This window comes from Lontra canadensis, unplaced genomic scaffold (assembly GCF_010015895.1).
Source record: "Lontra canadensis isolate GAN:19392208 unplaced genomic scaffold, GSC_riverotter_1.0 scaffold210, whole genome shotgun sequence".
In the NCBI taxonomy this organism is placed as follows: domain Eukaryota; kingdom Metazoa; phylum Chordata; class Mammalia; order Carnivora; family Mustelidae; genus Lontra; species Lontra canadensis.
The window spans coordinates 245,468-266,256 of record NW_022631204.1 but is presented as its reverse complement, the minus strand read 5'-3'; the positions used below and the strand labels follow the sequence as shown (position 1 = coordinate 266,256).

The window sequence follows — 20,789 nt, the reverse complement described above, 5'->3', positions numbered from 1 at the left end:
TATAAATGGAATTATACCTTACGTGGTCTTTTCTGTTTCTTTTACTTAGCATAATTTTTCCTTTTTTTTAAGGATTTATTTTGAGGGAGAGAGAGAAAGAGCGTGCACATGTGTACGAGCGGGGGGAGGGGCAGAGGGAGAGAGAGAATTGCCAGCAGACTCCCAACTGAGCATGGAGCCAGATGTGGGGTCTGATCTAATAGCCCTGAGATCACGTCCTGAGCTGAAACCAACAGTGAGATGCTCAACTAACTAAGCCACTCAGGTGTCCCTACTTAAGATAATTTTTTAAATTAATAGAGATTTCTCGGACAGTTTTAGATTTACAGAAAAACTGAACACATAGAACAGAGAGTTCCCATATACCCTCTCCCTCACATATAGTTTTGCTTATTAACATCTTACATTAGCCTGGTACATTTGTTGCAATACTGATATATTATTATTAAAGTCCATAGCTTAGGGTTCACTCTTAGTGTTGTATGAGTTTTGACAAATGTATGATGTCATGAATCCACAATTATAGAATCATAAAGAATAGTTTCACCACCCTAAAAATTCCCTGTGCTCTCCCTAATTATTCCTCTCCTCCTCTCTGAGCCCCTGGTAATCACTATTTTTTTTTTTACTCTCTCTATAGTTTTGCTTTTTTCCAGAATGTCATATAGTTGAAGTCATACAGTATGTAGTATTTCCAGGTTGGCTTCTTTCACTTAACAATATGGATTTAAAATTTCTTCATTTCTTTTTGTGGCTTGATAGCTCAATTTTTAAAATTTCAGCTTTATTGAGATTTAACTGACATATAAAATTGTAAGATATTTAAAGTGGACATTGTGGTGTTTGGATACTCATACACACTGTCAAAGGAGTGCCCCCATCTAATTAATTAACACATCTATCATCTCACATACTTATCTTTTTTTTGGTGAGAATATTTAAGTTCTAACCTCTTAGCTAATTTCAATCCTACAATACAGGACAGATTTTTTTTTAAAGATTTTATTTATTTACCTGACAGACAGAGATCACAAGTAGGCAGAGAGGCAAGCAGAGAGAGAGGAGGAAGCAGGCTCCCCACTGAGCAGAGAGCCCGATGCGGGGCTCGATCCCAGGACCCTGGAATCATGACCTGAGCCGAAGGCAGAGGCTTTAACCCACTGAGCCACCCAGGCACCCCCAGATTGTTTTTTTATAGTGGAATAATACTCCATATCCATTGTATAGATAAAACAGTTTACTTATCCATTTATCATTGATAGACATCTTGATTGCTTCTAAATCTTGGCAATAAAGAAAAAAAGCTGCTATCAACATTTTTGTGCAGGTTTTTGTATGGACATCAGTTTTCAACCCAATTGGGTAAATACCTATGAGCATGATTGCTGAGCATAACATTTTTGAGGCTCATTCACATTGTAGCATGTATCAGTATTTCATTCCATTTTAAATCCTTGAATAGTATTCTATTATATGGATATACCACATTTTGTTTATTCATACACTAGCTAATGGAAATATGGCTTGTTTTCACTTTCTGCTTATTATGAATAACCAAATAGAATAGAACAGAATTGATGCACTATGAACGTTTATGTGCAAGTCTCTGTGTAGACATAAGTTTTCGTTTCTATTGGGAGTGGAACTGGTGGGATGTATGATAAATTTGTGTTTAACTTCTTAAGAAACTGCTAAACTGTTCTCCAAAGTGTTAAAATAAGCCTTGCAAATTTTCAAAGTGATGGAACAAACAATCCTAAAATTTGTAAGGAACCAGAAAAGACCCCAAATTGCTAAGGAAATGCTAAAAAAGAAAAACAAAGTTAGGGGCATCACGTTGCCTGATTTCAAGCTGTATTACAAAGCTGTGATCACCAAGACAGCATGGTACTGGCATAAAAACAGACACACAGACCAATGGAACAGAGTAGAGAGCCCAGATATGGATGCTCAACTCTATGGTCAGATAATCTTTGACAAAGCAGGAGAAAATATCCAGTGGAGAAAAGACAGTCTCCTCAACAAATGGTGCTGGGAAAATTGGACGGTTATGTATAGAAGAATGAAACTTGACCATTCTCTTACACCATACACAAAGATAAACTCAAAATGGATGAAAGACCTCAGTGTGAGACAGGAATCTATCAAATCCTAGAGGAGAACACAGGCAGTAACCTCTTTGACATCAGCCACAGCAACCTCTTTCAAGATAAGTCTCCAAAGGCAAAGGAAACAAAAGCAATAATGAACTTTTGGGACTTCATCAGGATAAAAAGTTTTCTGCACAGCAAAGAAAACAGTCAACAAAACAAAGAGGCAACCCACAGAATGGGAGAAGGTATTCGCAGATGACACTACAAAGGGCTGATATCCAAGATCTATAAAGAACTCAAACTCAACACCCAAAAAACAGATAATCATGTCAAAAAAAGGGCAGAAGACATGAACAGACTTCTCCAAAGAAGACATACAAATGGCCAGCAGACACACGAAAAAATGCTCATCATCATTAGTCATCAGGGAAATTCAAATCAAAACCACATTGAGATACCACCTTACACCAGTTAGAATGGCAAAGATTAACAAGACAGGAAACAACAAATGTTGGAGAGGTTGTGGAGAAAGGGAAACCCTCTTACACTGTTGGTGGGAATGCAAGTTGGTGCATCCACTTTGGAAAACAGTGTGGAGATTCCCTAAGAAATTAAAAACAGAGGTACCCTACGACCCTGCAATTGCACTACTGGGTATTTACCTCAAAGACACAAATGGTGAAAAGAAGGGCCATCTGTACCCCAATGTTCATAGCAGCAATGTCCACAATTGCCAAACTGTGGAAAGAGCCAAAATGCCCTTCAACAGATGAATGGATAAAGAAGATGTGGTCCATATATACAATGGAATATTACTCAGCCACGAGAAAGGATGAATACCCAACTTCTGTATCTACATGGATGGGACAGGAATAGATTATGCTGAGTGAAATAAGTCAAGCAGAGAAAGTCAATTATCATATGGTTTCACTTACTTGTGCAGCATAAGGAATAAAATGGAGGACATTAGGAGAAGGAAAAGAAAAGTGAATTGGGGGAAATTGGAAGGGGAGATGAATCATGAGAGACTGTGGACTCTGACAAACAAACTGAGGGTTTTAGAGGGGAGGGCGGTGGTGGTGGGGATGGATGAACCTGGTTGTGGGTACTAAGGAGGGCATGTATTGCATGGAACACTGGGTGTGGTGCATGAACAATGATTTTTGGAACAGTGGGGAAAAAAAAGAAGCCTTTCATCTGCCATTGCTGTCTCCCTCCAACCATGGAGATCCTTCTAGTCCTCAGATCAATTTACTGGGTGTTTCAAGTGATCTGACCTCAATATAGCTATGTTCAAGGGACAAGGAAAGCTCAGGGTCCTCCTACTTCTCCACCATCTTAACTCCCTCCCCTTAAACTGTTCTCTAAAGTGTCTGTACCACTCTACATTCCCCCCAGAAACATATAAAGGTTCCTGTTTCTTGACATCCTTGCCAACATTTATTGTCCATCTTTTTTATTACAGCCATTCTAGTGGGTGTGTCATGGTATCTCATTATGGTTCTAATTTGCATTTCCCTATGATTAATGATATTGACCATCTTCTCATGTGCTTATTGACTATTCATATATTTTCTTTGGTGAAATGTCTATTCCAATCCCTTCCCATTTTTAAATTGGGTTGTCTGTGTTGTTATTATTGAATTTTAAGAGTTGTATATTCTGGAAACAAGTCCTTTATCAGATACATAATTTGCAATTATTTTTTCCCAGTTTATGAGTTGCCTTTTTATCTTCATAATGATGTCTCTTGAAGTACAAAAGTTTTCAATTTTGATGAAGGCCAGTTTGTCAATTTTTTTGTTATTTTATGGATCATGCTTTTGTTGTTGTACCCAAGAAATCATTGCTTTACCAAGGTCTCAAAGGTTTTCTCCTACATTTTCTTTTATAAGTTTTATCGTTTTAGCTCTTACGTTTAAGGTCCCTTATCCATTTTTAGGTAACTTTTGTGTATTGTATGAGGTAAGGGCCTAATTTTATCTTCTGTCATGTGTATATCAAATTGTCCCAGCATCACTTGTTGAATCTCACCATATATTTTCAAAGGCTTTACAAAGAAGTGTTTTTCTAACTTTGATTTTGAAAACTTTCAAGCCTACAGATGAGTTAGAAGAATTGTACAATAAGTAGTCACTTGTCTTACACTTAGAGTCATAAATGGTTACTAATTTCCCATTATTTGTTCTCTCTAGACACACACACACACACACACATATACACACACACTCTTTGCTGAGTCATTTGAAAGTAAGCTACAAATATGAGGACACTTCACTCCTAAATACTTCAACATGCAACTCCTAAGAAAAAGAAGTCTTCCACACTGTCACATCTAGGAAATCAACATTAATTTAATAATGTCATCTAATAATATAAATTTAGATTTACCAAGTTACTCCAAAAATGTCTTTCATAGCTCTTTATGATCCCCTCTTCCATTCAGAATCCAATCACGGTTGGCACATTGTATTTGACTGCTAGAGTTCATGGTTCTTTTTTTAATCTAGAACAATTCCTCTGCCTTTTTTTTTGTATTTCATGATAGTGGGTTTTTGAAGAGTTGACTTGGTGGAAGTCTTACACTCTAGGCTTGCCTAACTGTGACTTTCATATTTAAATTCAGGTTAAACATCTTTGGCAAGAATATTTCATAAATGGTGCTCTGTACTTCTTATTACATTACAGCAGGAGGCACAATGTCAGGTTGTCCTGGTATTGACAATGCTGAATTTAATCACTTGCTTAACCTAATGACTTCTAGATTTTCCCATTGTAAATGGACATTTCCCCTTAGTGATTGAGCAAGGAACCCTGCGGGGTGATAATTTGAGACTGTGTGAATATCCTGTTCCCCAAGAACTTTTTACTCAATAGTTTTAGCATCCATGTGGTAAGCATGTCAAAATCAATTAATATACTGGGAGTTGCAAAACAGTGATTTTCTATTCTATCTTACTATTATATTTATTAGCTAGTATTCTGCTAGAAAAAAGAACTTTCTCCCTTGTTCCCCCTCTCTCTCTACTGAATATCACTATGGACTAATGGATTATTATGATTATTGTTGCTACAATCCATTCCCATTAATAGTTTCACAATTTCAAAAAAATACATATTTCCTAGCTCAGTAGACAGAAAAAGTCTAACAGCGATGTGCATCAGTAGCAATGAACATACCTAGTGCCAAGACTGTGGTAATGAAATACTGTTTCCTACTAAGAGGAACCAGGGCTTTGAAGAGAAATGGCTGATTCTGGTGGGGCTGGAGTGGGAAAAGTTCAATGTGAACTGGGGAAATTCTGTTCACCAGAAAGCAAAGCTGCATTAAGGAAGTGATGGGATCATGTAAAAAAATACACAGGAGCTGGCTCGAAGGAGATCTCACTGGCCAAATTTGGGATAATTTGAGCATTAAAAAGAGGGGCGTCTGGGTGGCTCAGCCTGTTAAGTATCTGCCTTCGGCTAAGGTCATGATCTCAGGGTCCTCAGATTGAGCCCCACGTTGGGTTCCTTGATCAGTGGAGTCTGCCTCTCCCTCTCCCTCTGCCCCTACTCCCCAACTTGTGCTCTCTCTCAAATAAATAAAAAAAAATTTTTTTAAGGTACTGCTGCTATTTTATTTTATATGTTATGTTATGTTATGTTATGTTATGTTATGTTATGTTATGTTATGTTATGTTATATTATGTTATGTTATTAAGTAGGCTCCATGCCCAGCCTGGAGCCCAATGCGGGGCTAGATCCCCAACGGTGAGATTAGGACCTGAGCCGAAATCCACTCAGACGCTTAACTGAGACACCCAGGCGCCCCCTGGTGACAACTGCTTAAAACAAAAGAAAGCATCAAGGTACGTTTACCAGTATCCAATGCTGGTCAACTAAGAGGAAGATTAAAAATTACTTGTCTCTCATGAACCTGGTAAAAGGAGTTCCAGTGGAACAGACAGTTGTGGAGTAAATGGGAAAGAAAGAAATGGAGAAAGCAGGCAATTTTGTAGAAAATGGAAGGGAAGAAATAGTAGCTTGAGGGAGATAAGGTCAAGGGAAGTTTAATTTAGGGAGTTTGGGAAAAAAATACCAAACAAAGATAACATTATAAACCTTTTTACTTATGCTTGAATAATCTTTAATCTTTAAGGTTCACAGTATACAGGTACATGGATGTTCTTCAAGCAACCCTTAGGGTTGGTATTATTATCATTCTCATTGTATACATGTGGAACCTGAGGCTCAGAAAGATGAAATGTCTTGCCCCAGATGTCACAGAGACTGAGCCACATTTGTGTGTGCCTACTGAGTTCCACCCATGGGTTAAGCCCTAAAATTACCAAGATAGATAAAATGTGGCCACTAACACATATACCCCGACCCTTCTCCAATCGAGGTCTTCCTCTCTCACAGTTTTATGCTCTTTTTCAGCTTGTCCTAGGCAGGCAATGGTAAGCCACGAACCTTGTTTGTTCTTGTTTGGGATAAGAGAAGAAAGCTTAGCAGGAAAGGGGAAATAGTTATTAGTAACAATGAAGTTGAGTATGTTGAGGACTGAGAAAGGTCTGTTGGATTTGGCAATCAGGAGATTACTGGTATATTTTCAGTGGTGTCAGAAGAGCAAACTGAGGAGCAAATGAATGATGAGAGAATATAGGCAATAAAAAGAGAGAGAGAGGGAGAAGGGGAGTTATAGGTGAGGCTTTGTACAATATGGATAATTTTAAAAGCACTTCTTTTTAGGAGTACCCGGGTGGCTCAGTGCCAGTGGTATGTCAAAACCGCTAGTGAGTGCTGATTAGTAAATATTCAGGAATTTTGCAAGCCCTTCAGAGTAGATCATCAAAATTAGCAAATGCTACAAATTTAGGACTTTATTTTTTCAGAGATCTGGGTTGCCAGCATATTATTTGTTACTGTTTCTGTAAAATGACACATGTTCAGTAAAATATATTCAACTATTCAAACTTTAACAAAAAGTGCAATAACCTGAAACCTCACTCCTGAGAAAAAAAACCAGAAACACTGTTTGTTAGCAAGCAAAGTCTTCTTTAGTGGAGAGAATATTACACTGCTATATAACCTTCCATAATGTGCCATGGACATCTTTCCATGTCAATTGAGTTTTAATGGCTGTATAGTATTCCATTGTGTCTATCTGGCATAACTATTTTATTGTTGAGCGTTTTAGGCTGTTTTTGATATCATGATGCTGAGACTGACACCGTTACATGTAATTTTTAAAACTCACTTGTATAATTTTCTTTCTCCTTTGGGGTAAATTCTCAGAAGACTGCTATCTCACAAGATATGCTTATTTTTCATTTTGATATATATTGCTTACCTCTCCTCTGTAAAGTCCAAAAAAATTTACATTCCCACCAATAAGTACAGGAGAGTGCCTGTTTCCCCACAGCCTTGGTAACACTGTGTTACTCTTCTAAATCTTTGCCAATCTCACAGATTAGCAACAAAAACACATGTTTTTCTTGTTCATGTTCTTGATTATCAGTAAAAATGAACATCATTTTATAATAAATGTTTATTGCCCACTTGTATGTCTTTTGGTAACTGCCTTTCATGGCCTTTTCCCATTTTTCTAAAGTGGAAGACTTTTCTGCTTTTTGCCCTTTCCCTAAAACAGTTTCCTTCCTTAGATTCCTATACATTACAGTTGGCCCTTGAACAGCATGGGTTTGAACTGTGTGGGTCCACTTATATACATATTTTTAAAATAAATATAGTATAGTATTATAAATATATTTTCTCTTCCTTATGATTTTCATAGTAACATTTTCTTTTCTCTAGCTTATTTTATTTTAAGAATACAGTATAAAATGCAAACAACATACTAAAATATGTGTAAATTGACTATATTATCAGTAAGGCTTCTGGTCAACAGCTGGCTATTAGTAGTTAAGTTTTGGGGAAGTCAAAAGTTATATGTGACACCTGAAACCAATGTAACATTGTGCATCAAATACATTTAAAAAAACCCCATTATATGTAGATATTTGACTGTGCAGGGGATGAGTGCCCTTAACCTCCATGTTGTTCAAGGGTCAACTATACTTCTTTCTGGGTCCTCTCTTACAATGTGACCAGTTCTTTCTCTCTTTTCTCCTCCTACGTTTGCTCCTTAAATGCTGATGCCCTCTTTCTTCTGTTCTACCCAGTTTCCCCCAGTGTCTCATGCACTCCTATGATCTTAATTAACATCTCTAACAACATGAACAATCCCAATACTAATAGTGATATTTATAATTTTAAACATTTATTGAGTTCTAGATACTCTAATTACTGCTTATATGGAATAGCTCAGCTATTCCTCATAGGAAGCATGTAAGGCAGGAACTAGCATGAAGCTCCATCTTACAAAGGAGGAAACAGCGTCAGGAAAAGTTTAACTGGCTTGCCCAAAGTCACAAAGTTAGTAGGTAGAGAGTTGGGACCAAACTCAAGTCTTGTCTGGTGCCAACTATACTTTATTACATCCCATGATGGTATGTTATGTCCTGTCAACATTAGAGGTTGTCAAACTATGGCCCACAGGCCAAATCCAGCCTAATGTGTTTTTGTTAATAAGGTGTTATTGGAACACATCCATACCCATTCATTAAATAATATCTATGGCAGCTCTGAAGAGACAAGAGCAAAGTTAAATATGTATGGATAGAGACCTTACGACCCACAAAATTAAAAATCTTTACTATCTGGAGCATTACAGAAACAGTTTATTTCTTTCTTTTTTTTTAAGTTTATCTATTTCTAATGTATACATAGATAACGCCAAAATTCTACATCTTCATCACTGACCTATCTTTTGAGCTCTTGATCTGCTTATTGGCTAGACACCTCCAGCCCATAAGTACTTCAATCTCACCATTCTCAAAACTGGACTCTAATGCACCAGTTCCTGCCATTCCTGACTTCATACTCTACGCCCTGGTATGTGACTGCATACTGCCAGTCCTTACGTTTATGCCCATGGCAGACATTGTTAATTGATCACATTACTCTTTCCCATTAAGCCCAGAAAAGGCTTCAGAATATTTCCTAACATAGCCCTTTATTAAGGCCTGGCATAGACTGGCAGTGGGAGGTACAAAGAAGGGGTTGGAGTAAAAAACCATTTTGGAGGTAGGATGATTAGGAGGTAGAGATGATGGAGGCCCATGTAGATGGTGATATCTTTGATTGGTAACTACTATCAATCAAATGGGGTAAGTTATTTGCCATCCCTGTAGCAGAGTCACACCCAGATTCTCACTGGTCCTGGAATCTGAACAAGTCTTTCACAATTCCATGCACCTGCACATGATTCTTCACCCCCCCCTAATGAAATACTCCCCTGCTCCACCTGGCAATTCCTTCTTCCATGTCTGACAATCAGCTCAAATGTCACTACCATGAAGCCTTTCCCCATATGGATCAGTTGTTTCTACAATTAGTTGTTCAGAACTCTATTGTAGAACCAATACATAATATATACATTATACTGTATCTATCTTTCCTAGATTGGTCTGTCTAATCCACGAAGAAACCGAGAGCTTTCTAAAAGCATGGCACAGATCTTACTTTGCTTTGTGTCCCTGAGATCTAGCAGCATCCAGGACATAGCAGAATGTCAGTATGTTAAACTGAAAGGATAAAATCATGCAGCTATCACTGTCTAGCCAGACCAAAGCTTGGAACATAGTTCTTGACTCCAGCACCTTCTTTGCACCTCCCACTGCCAATCTTAGGTCAGGCCTTCATTTTCACACTCTGGATTATTGCCACAATTTCCCTGCCCTTAGTCTTGGCCCCTCACATTGATCCCCTATGTTAATTCCCTCTTGAACAAATATCTATGAGTGTCTACTAGATGTTCTTTGTTCCAGGCTCTGAGACAAAATCCTTGTCCTCATGGAGCTTATATTCTAGGAGAGGGAAACACAACCATCAGAATTTGTATTTGTATGCAGCTCTGACCATGTCATTTTCCTTGAAAACTTCACGGTCTCTTCCTTGTTTGTAGTCTAAACTCTCTGAACATGGCACATAAAGCCTTCCACGACCCAGCCCTTACACACTCTAGTTTCACCTTTGTATTCTGTACTCTACCAATACTGAAATGCATACACCAACGCCTCCCTGACTTTGCTTTTGTTGTCACCTTTACCTGGAATGCCCTTCTTTTTTTTTTTTTTGAACACGGTTAACTCTTATTTCTTCAAGATTTAGCTGAGATAATAGCACTTAATTAAGAAGGCCTTCCCTCTTCTTCCTCAGGTTAAGTGCTTCTCGTCAGTGCTCCTATTAACAACACCCTGTGCAGATCTCTGTTGCTGTGTTTCCACATTGCCTTATCATTGTTTGCTTTTACCTGTGTTTTCCTGATGAGGTGGGACTCTTGGGGGGCAGAAACCATCTTACTCATCTTTGTAACCCCAGGAACTTCCTCTAGTAGGACACATATAGGCACCCAATAAATACTTGTTGAATTAAGAACGGTTATTTTCATATGCCATGCTAGTTTACGCCCAGACACCACTGCATTCCAGACTTTGATAATTAACTGCTTACTAGATGTCTTTCTATCTCTCAGGTATCCCCAAAACCCCATGACTAACAATGAACTCATCACCCTCTGAAACGTACTCTTCCTCCTGTATTCCTATCATTATTTTTTCAAACTGGCAACCTTAGTGTCAGTTTTGATTATTCTGTCTTCCTCTTCCTGATAATTTTACTTCATTAAGTCCTCCCTTTGGCCCCTCCTTTCTGTTTCCTCTGCCACTGCCCTCATTATCACCATGCTGGCTGACTGCATCAGCCTTCTAGCTGGTCTTCCTGCCTCTAGTCTCACCCCTTGGATTTAATCTTCCACACTGTGGCCAGAGTTATTTTTGTCAAAGAAAATCGGATTGTGTCACTTCCCTGGTTAATGATCTTTTCTGGCTCCCTACTGCCCTCAGGATAAAGTCCAAACACTTTAGTACAGTACACAAGGTCCATAAGTATCTGGCCTCATCTAAGTTTCCAGCCTCATCTCCTGCCACTGGCCCATACAAACTTTCTGCCGCAGCCATACCGAACTCTTGACAAGTCTTGTCACAGTTGTTATTCTCTCATGCCTTCCCACCTTCACCTGCTCACTGCCCTTTCCCTTATCCGCCCCCCTGCATCCACTTGGCTTCTAATTTTTGCCCTTGAAGGCTCAGCTCAGGCATCACAACAGCCTCAATATTTAAAAAAATCCTGCTCTGAACACAGTACCTCCCCACACCCTTCCTGAGCTTAGTGTTTTTGCTTATGTGCCTCCTTAGTGCTCTGTGCCTATTACAGCCATTCATCACATTGTGTCAGAATGTTAGTTTACTTGTCAGTACCTCCCCGTTGATCACAAGCTTCCTGAAGTCAGGGACAGTGTCAGTGTGGTTTATCTCTGTATCTCCAGTGCCTACTATCTTTGCTTCAAACACAATAAAAACCCGACAACCAAAACAAATGTTTAAATAAGTGAATGCCTTCTTGACTTCGCAAATGCTGATCCCTTTGCCTGCCAGAAGATTCCCTTCTGCCTGGTAAGTTCCTAGGTCACTCTTATATCCCTGGCCTCCAGCAGAATCCCTGATGTGCAGTAGGTACTCAATTAATACTGACTGACTGAGGCCAAGCTCAAATATCACCTTCCTGACCTCTTAACAGCCTTATGTGTAGCTGGTTGGTCTCCACTCTCAGCTCCTTCTCCTGGAATACTTGTCATATTGCACACACGACTGCTTCCCTGCTAGGTGGGGAGCTCCTTGAGGACAGAATTTTGTCCTACTCATCTCTGTATGTGCAGTCCACAGCACAGTGGCAGTCATATAGGAAATATTCAGAGACCATCTGTTGAATGACTAAATGGAGGAATAAGAAAATAAGACGTAGGGAAGCCTCTAGAAATATCTGGATGGCTCTTCCAGACTGGGGAAGTGCATTGTTTTGTGTGGCTGCAGGAGGCAGAATGGCTAGGAAAGAGCAGTGGCATTATTTCAGCTCAACAGAAGAAATAATTTTGTTAACTTTTGAGAATGGCTTGAGGATCAAATGAGCTGCTGCTGGGGAAAGCGACCTCCCTGTGACAAGAGGTGTACAAGTTGGAGAATGCTAGACAGTGATATCGGAGAGGGAATCTCATTAGCAGACAGGAACGTGAATATGGAGTGATGGTTGGAGTGATGGTGGTGGTGGTGATAGATGACCCTTGGGGTTCCTTCTAGATGGCTCATTCATTAACCTGTACCCCTGAGAGGTGCCTATAGATTGGGACATGGCTTCTCCACCAACCACACCTTTCTTAGCAAGCCTGGGCACACAGCTGCTCATTATTTCTTCTCAGGGGCAGGACTACCTTACTTCTGTCTTTATCTTTAATAACTAGCAAGTTATCTGGCACACAGTAGGAGCTCAACTATTTCCCGGATTGCATCTGACTATCCAGATATCAAAGACCCTTCCCCACTGACTGAATACATATTTTGTGAATGAAGTTAACTTAAATTCCACTATGTGATAGGGTGTGGCTCATACCATTCGTTATTTACCCGGTATCTACTATATATAAGCAAAGCCACAGGCTAAGCACTGTGAAAGAGAAAGCAAATGGACCTCTCTTCCAGGAATTTACAGTACGAGAGAGAAGCTATGAATACAGTAAGTGTAGCGGAGATATAAAGTGACTAGATCGGTGCCTGCTATTTAGTAGATACTCATGGAAGGCTCAGTAGTAGCCCCCAAAGATGACCATGTCTTAATCCTCACAACTTGTGAAGGTTACATTTTATGGCAAAAGAGACTTTGCAGATGTGATTAAATTAAGGCTCTTGAGATGGGGAGATTATCCTGGATTATCTCTGTGTGCCCTTAATGTAATCATAAGTGTTCCTTAGAAGAGGGAAGCAGAGGGGGATTTGACACAGGAAAGAAGGTCACATAAGGGAAGCAAAGTCACAGAGAAAAGCCTCACTGCTGGCTTTGAAGTTGGAAGAAGGGGCCATGAGCAAAGAATATAGCTCTAGACACTGGAAAAGGCACGGAAACAGATTTTCCCTTTGAGCCTCTAGAGTGCAGCCTGGCTGAGTGGCGCCTTGCTGACACCTTGATTTTAGTCCCATAAGATTCATTTCAGACTTCTGACCTCTAGAACTGTAAGAGAATAAATTCCTGCCGTTTAAAGCCACTAAATTTGTGGTCACATTATAGCAACAATAGGAAACTAATACAGCACTCAGTAAATATTTCTAAGTGGATTTTTAAAATCATTTAAAAAGATTATTTATTTGAGAGAGAGAGAGAGAGAGAGAGAGAGAAGGAGCAGGTGAGAGGGATGGGGAGACTACCCGCTGAGCAGGGAGCCTGATGTAGGGCTCGATCCCAGGACCCTGGGATCAGGGCCTGAACCGAAGGCAGATGCTTAACAACTGAGCCACCCAGGCGCCCCCAGATATGGTAATTTCTTTTTTTAAAAAAGATTTGTTTATCTGAAAGAAAGAGAGAGAATGAGAGCATGGGGGAGGGGCAGAGGGAGAGAGACAGAATCTCAAGCAGACTCCCCACTGAGAACAGAGTGCACCGTGGGGCGCAATATCACAACCTCAAGATCACAACCTGAGCTTAAATCAAGAGTCAGATGCTTAACTGACTGAGCCACCCAGGCACCCTCAGACTGGGTAATTTTTAATGTTCTATTTTCAAGTTCACTGATTCTTCCCTCTTCTCCATCCTGTTGATAAGTCCATCCACTGGGTTTTTTTTTTCTTAAAGATTTTATTTATTTATTTGGCAGAGAGAGAGATCACAAGTAGGCAGAGAAGCAGGCAGAGGGGGAGGGGGAAGCAGGCCCTCTGCCCTTCAAGCAGAGAGCTGGATGTGGGGCCCGATCCCAGGACCCCGGGATCATGACCTGAGCTGAAGGCAGAGGCTTTAACCCACTGAGCCACCCAAGTGCCCTGAGTTTTTTAAATTTGTTTCAATCTTGTTTGTAATTGCTCACTGAAGCATTTTTTTTAAAAAGAAAATGTTTAAAAAAAAAAGATTTTATTTATTTATTTGTCAGAGAGAGAGAGAGAGAGAGCACATGAATGAGCACAAGCAGGGGGAGCTGCAGGCAGAGGGAGAAGTGGGCTCCCCGCTGAGCATGGAGCCCCACGCAGGACTCGATCCCAGGACCCTGATCAGGACCTGAGCCGAAGGCAGATGCTTAACTGACTGAGACACCCAGGAGCCCCAATAAGTGGATTTTTTAAAAAAAGTTCCATAAAAGAGGTAAAGATAGAGGGATTCCCTTGAGTGGAATAGAGTGTAAAAAGCTTTACAAACACTCCAAGGAGCCACAACTCACTTTTCCCTTGCCTAGGCTGGCTTGGGGATTGTTTGCGCAGTTTACTCGCTTGCCCACCATGCTGCTGGTAGCTGTTAGCCTCATATGCCACTTTGGAACTCTACTTGGGGGTCATTTCTAGGGCCCTTCTGTTGTCCGAAATGCCATGTTTGCCATGCGGCCCTAACACCTGAAGACAGAACCAAGTTTCTTTTTCCCTGAATTCGAATAGCCATTATGATCTGCTTTAAATTACTGAGCTCTCAATTGTAATGTTATTTTCTGTTATCTTCTAGTTAACATCAAACATCTGAGTCTGTCTCTTTCATTACAGGAGATCCTTAAGGGCAGGGACCATGGTTTATATATATTTTTGAATTTGCCAAGATACTAGACATTCCACAGGGACTCAGTAAAGACTCATTGCTGACAATCAAGAAGCTGGGGGGGGGGGCACCTGGGTGGCTCAGTGGGTTAAAGCCCCTGCCTTCAGCTCAGTTCGTGATCCCAGGATCCTGGGATCGAGCCCCACATCGGGCTCTCTGCTCAGCGGGGAGCCTGCTTCCTCCTCTCTCTCTCTGCCTGCCTCTCTGCCTACTTGTGATCTGTCAAATAAATAAAATCTTAAAAAAAAAAGAAGCTGGGTAATGGGAGAAGTGCAACCTTAGGCTTCCTTTTTCCAGACTCCAACCAGCAAGCTGACTCAATTAGACATCAGATATGTATCTGTCTGTCCGTCCGTCCATCCATCTACCAGTCAAACATAGCTTGTTACCTTACAAGCCAGGCATATACTTACTTGGTACATTGAATGGACACAGAAGTAAACACTTGGTTTTTGTTACTAGAGACGTGGCTGACAAAGACCGCTGAACTAACGTTATAACACAATATGCTAGGGGCAAAACCAAATACAATTAAAACAAAGGCAAGAGCAATTAATTCTGTCTATGAGAGTCAGGAAGAACTCTAGGAAGGTGAAAATGAAGCTATGCCTTGGAGGAGAAGTAGTTTTCCAGGAAGAGAAGTGGTATATAGGGCATTCTGGACAGAGGGAGAAAGTGGGAAGTAAAAAGACACCTGTGAAATGAAGAACTGGCTAGAGCAGGGAATGATAGGTAATGAGGCTAGGAACATAAGCTAAAGTCAGTGTTTTAAAGCCATCATGGGGAGTGTCTGGACATGTATGTTATATGTGAAGGGTAACCGATGATCTGATTTCCACTTCACAAGAAAAGCACCCCTCGGTAGAAAATTTGCACTGTAAAGAGGATGTTTTAACTGTGAAATTACTATATAAAATCTATTATTTAAAGAAGTAAAACAATAAAATCTTTCTGAAAAGTCTAATTTTGGAGGTGTCCCTGAGTTCATTCCTGTTGCCCTATCCTTTCCTTCCAGTGCACAGAAAAACAGAATGTTGACTATTCAGGAAAAAATTATTTTCTGATCACTAAAATGCATATCTATACTGTAGGACCCAGAATTTCCTTTTTTAAAAAACTGTTTTAGTTTTTTATTTTTATTAATTTATTTGAGTATAGTTACCACACAATGTTACATTAGTTTCAGGTGTACAACATAGTGATCCAACATGTCTATACATTATGCTATGCTCACCTTTTTCCAGCTATCATCTGTCCCCATACAACATGATTACAATATCAACGACTATATTCCCTATGCTGTGCCTTCTATTCCCACGACTTATTCATTCCGAAACTGGGAGCCTGTATCTCCCTCTCCTGTTCACGATTTTTTTGCCCAATGCCCCCACTCCCCCTCCTCTCTGGTAACCATCAGTTTGTTCTCTGTATTTATGGGTCTGATTCTGCTTTTTGTTTGTTTCGTTTGTTAGATTCCACATGAGTGAAATCACGTGGTATTTGTCTTCCTCAGTCTGACTTATTTTCACCCAGAATTGTGTTATTATCTTTCTCCTCCTTTAAAAAACAGCTTTAATGAGATCTAAATCACATGCCATACAATTCACCTATTTAAGGAGTACAATTTAATGCTTTTAGTAATGTTCACAGCGTTGTGTTTATCCATCACTACAATCAATTTTAGAACATTCTTATCACCTTTAAAAGAAACCCTGTGCTCATTAGCAGTCACTACACCTCATTTTTCCTGAGAGCTCCTGGGCCCTGGCACTTGCTAATCTACATCCTGTTGCTACAGATGTATCTACTCTGGCTATTTCATACAAATAAAATATGCAATATGTTTTCATTGTGACTAGCTTCTCTAAGTCAGCACAAGGTTTTCAAGGTCATCTGCATTGTAGCTTACCTCAGTACTTCCTTCCTTTTTATTGTCAAACAATATCCCATTGTGTGGATATACCACATTTTGCATTCATCAGTTACTGGACATTTCTTTTTCCCCCATCTTTTCACTATAGTGAATAATGTTACAATGAACATTAGCATACAGATTCCTGTGTGGACATATACTTTCCATTCTCTCAGGTGTATGCCTAGGAACAGAAGTTCTGGATCATATTTTTTTTTAACTCTATGTTTAACTATGTAGAACTGCCAAACTGTTTTCTGAAGTGACTGTACGATTTTATATTCCCCCTAACAAAGTATAAGGGTTTCAATCTCCTCATACCTTCTTGAATATTTGCTATTGTCCATTTTTTTTTTTTTGATGACAGCTATCCTAGTGGGCATGAAGTGGTATCTAACAGATTTGCTTTGCACTTCCCTAATGACTAATGCTACTGAATATCTTTTAATGTTTTTATTGGCCATTTGTATATCTTCTTTCAAGAAATGTCTACTCAAATCCTTTGTATATTTTTCTATGGGGTTATTGTTCTTCTTATTGCTAAGTTGTAAGACATTATGTATTTTCTGGATACAAGATATTTATCAGATATATGATTTGAAAATATTTTCTCACATTCAATGGGCTGTCTTTCTATGTATTTGAAGATATAACTTGCAGCACAATTGTTTTTAATTTTGATGAAGTCCAATTCATTTCTTCTTATGTCTCTTGTGCTTTTGGTGTTGCACCTTAAGCAGCTAATGCCTAATCAAAGACCACAAGGATTTACTCCTAGGTTTTCTCCTAAGAGGTTTATCTCATACATTTAAGTCTTTGATCTATTTTGAATTAATTTTTATATACGGTATGAGATAAAGGTCCCACTCCATTCTTTTACATGTGGATACCCAGTTATTGCAGAACCACTCATTGAAAAGGCTCATCATTCACCATTGAATGGTTTTGGCATCCTTGTCAAAAATCAACTGACCATGGTTGTCTGCATTTATTTCTGAACTCTCAATTGTTTCCATTGATCCACATATCTTTCCTTATGCCAGTTATGGACTGTTTTGATTACTGTGGCTTTGTCGTGGGTTTCAAAATTGAGAAGTATGAGTCCTTTTTGTACTCCTTTTTTAACATTATTTTGGTTATTTGGGGGTCCCTTGTAATTCCATATGAATTTTAGGATCCTCATGTTAATTTCTGCAGAAAAAGTCCCGGCCCAGATGATTTCACTGGTGAATTCTACCAGATGTATAAGAAATAAGTAAAACCAATTATCTATAATGTCCAGAAAACAGAAGCAGAGGGAACACTTTCCAACTTATCTTATGAAGCTAGTGTGACATTATCTTGTACATAGAAAATCTCAAGGATTTTACTGAAAAACCATTAAGCATTAAGAGTTAAAAGCATTAAGCATTTAAAAGCATTAAGAGTTTTACAAGATTGTAGGATATATGATCAAAATATGAAAGTCAATTATACTTCTCTACCATAGCAATGAACAATCCAGAAATGAAATTAAGAAAATTCTACTTATACATTACAATATCAACAAGAATAAACACCTAGGAATGAACTCAACAAAAGCAGCGCAGACTTATATACTGAAAACTATAAAATACTGTTGAGAAAAGTTAAAGAAGATCTCAAGAAATGGAAAGAAGTTATGATTCTTTTTTTTAAAGATTGTATTTATTTATTTGACAGATAGCGAGAACGGGGAACACCAGCAGGGAGAGTGGGAGAGGGAGAAGCAGGCTTCCCGCTGAGCAGGGAGCCCAATGCAGGGCTTGATCATGGGACCCGGGGATCATGACCTGAGCTGAAGGCAGACACTTAATGACTGAGCCACCCAGGTGCCCCAAGAAGTTACGATTCTTGAGCTCCATATTTCCAAGGGGCCCGTCCTAGTAGAGCTAGGGATGGTAGCTTCAGAGCTTAATATATGCTCATTATTACATGAAAGGATAAAGAAAGTAGCTGATATCTTTTCCTGATGTGGGAAGATGCCCTTTAGAAATTTGCTTCCTTCATATATTTTGGGTGTTTATGTATAATTAGCTAGAAGTTCTGAAATGTGTTTTTATAATTCTTTCCACCATTTTCTATTGAGCTGCAATTGTTGAAGTTTCTGTACATTTTCATGGTTGTTAGTACTTTCAGACAAGGGCAGTTTTTCTAGCTATATCTTTGACATGAAGGAGCACCCCGATCTGAGCCTGCAGGCATTATGACCCAGGGTTGTGCTTGCAAAGTTATACTCTCACTTTCAAATAAGGTACAAATAAGGTACTTTCCCCCTTATTTTCAGTATCAGCTGATCAAGCCTCTTAATCCTCCCTTCTAATTTAATATAGCTAAATAAATCAGCTTTGTGCACACCTGCTTCTCTCCACAGAAAACACACATATAAAATACATGCACCTGATTGTAGGAAACCAGAAATTAGTCCCGCATAATAGATTTTCCTTTAACCACATACTCTACATTTATAGTCCACTTTAAGGGCTCTATGCCTAAAGCTGGCAGCTCTAAGAACAGTGAGATCAGTTTGTCTACAGTTGTTCCCAACCTTTTTTGGCTCTGGTACACCTACACTTGCTTCCAAAAATATACCCCACAGTCTGGTGCTCAATGGAATGAAGAACTTTCCTGAGCTAATAGGATATAAAACAAAGAAGGCAATGGGCACAGTTCTACATTTTAGGGTGCTCATAACAACACAGTAAGGCAAAGCAGTGGAAATGATGCGATCGACTCCTCACTGGGAGAAAGGGGGTTTGGAGCTGTTTTTTCTTTTTTAAATGTGGGAAAGATTTGCACTTATCAATATGCATCTCCCAGCTCAGCCTCCCTTGCGACTGAGGATATGCTTTTCAAGAGATGGCTGGCCAAAGTAAATGGTACAGCCAATAGCATCGGACTCAGCAAAAATTAACTCTTTGTACAAAGATAAAAATCAAGGTCCTAGTCTTATTAACACTGTATTTGAACTGCTTGAGCTAACTAGCCACTGATATTGCCTGCAAGAAAACCAACTTAAAAAAAATACATTTTATTCATTTATTTGAGAGAGAGCACAGAGGAAGAGTCAGAGGGAGAAGTAGGCTCCCCGCTGAGCAGGAAGCCTCATGGTGGGGCTCGATCCCAGGACCCTGAGACCATGACCTGAGCTGAAGGCAGCTGCTTAACTGACTGAGCCACCCAGGTACCCCTAAGAAAACCAACTTTCATCAGAAACAAAAACGTACTTGAGTACTAACATAAATTATTCAGTCTCCATGATCTGCATTCAACATTGAGCCTATTCCAAAGTTGTCATCTAATAAGGTAGAAAGGCCCCTATTTACCTGAACAGTTTTGAAAGTTTCATAATTTGTACGATTACCTCCAATAATCAATTTTATTTCATGCAAATGGCTTCAATTCCAATCATTTACACTACACTCTTATAATTAGCATGAATTTCTGAGAGATTTTTAGTAAATGTTGATATTGTTTATATGAGTAAGTTCTGAAGGGCAGACAGAAGTCTCTAAATTTGATTAAGGTACCTACTTTTTGGATGCATATCTTTCTTAAAGGAGGTTCACAGATAGGGATTCCTGGTAAGGACATTAATAAGAGCTTAAGAACCTTCAAGATACTTCCTAGGGGAATCTGCAAACCTCTTAGAAAGGTTTTATTAGTTGTCTGGCATAAAGTCCATAATTACCACTTGACTCAATCTACCTTGTATGATTTATTATTACTGTTGTATTAAAGTACATCAGGCAAGATTAGTGATTTGCGCTCCTCTCAACCTCCACCTTACCTTGATTTGCCCCTATCTCCAGAAGAGTTTATTTTTTTACATTTTTTAAAAAAGATTTCATTTATTTGAGAGAGAGGGAGTACAAGTGTGTGTTGGTGGGGGAAGGGACAGAGGGAGAGGGAGAAACAGACCCCCCTGCTGAGCAGGGAGCCTGACGTGGGGCTTGATTCCAGAACCCTGGGATCATGACCCAAGCCGAAGGCAGACGCTCAACCAACTGAGCCACCCAGGTCCCTCTAGAGAAGAGTTT

General features: G+C 39.4%; 1 protein-coding gene across 6 annotated transcripts in view; it reads right to left on the bottom strand.

The window, feature by feature from the left end:
- The window catches only part of HDAC8 (histone deacetylase 8), a 217,041-nt gene that overhangs the window by 173,848 nt on the left and 22,404 nt on the right, over window positions 1-20,789 (bottom strand). The window lies entirely within an intron of this gene.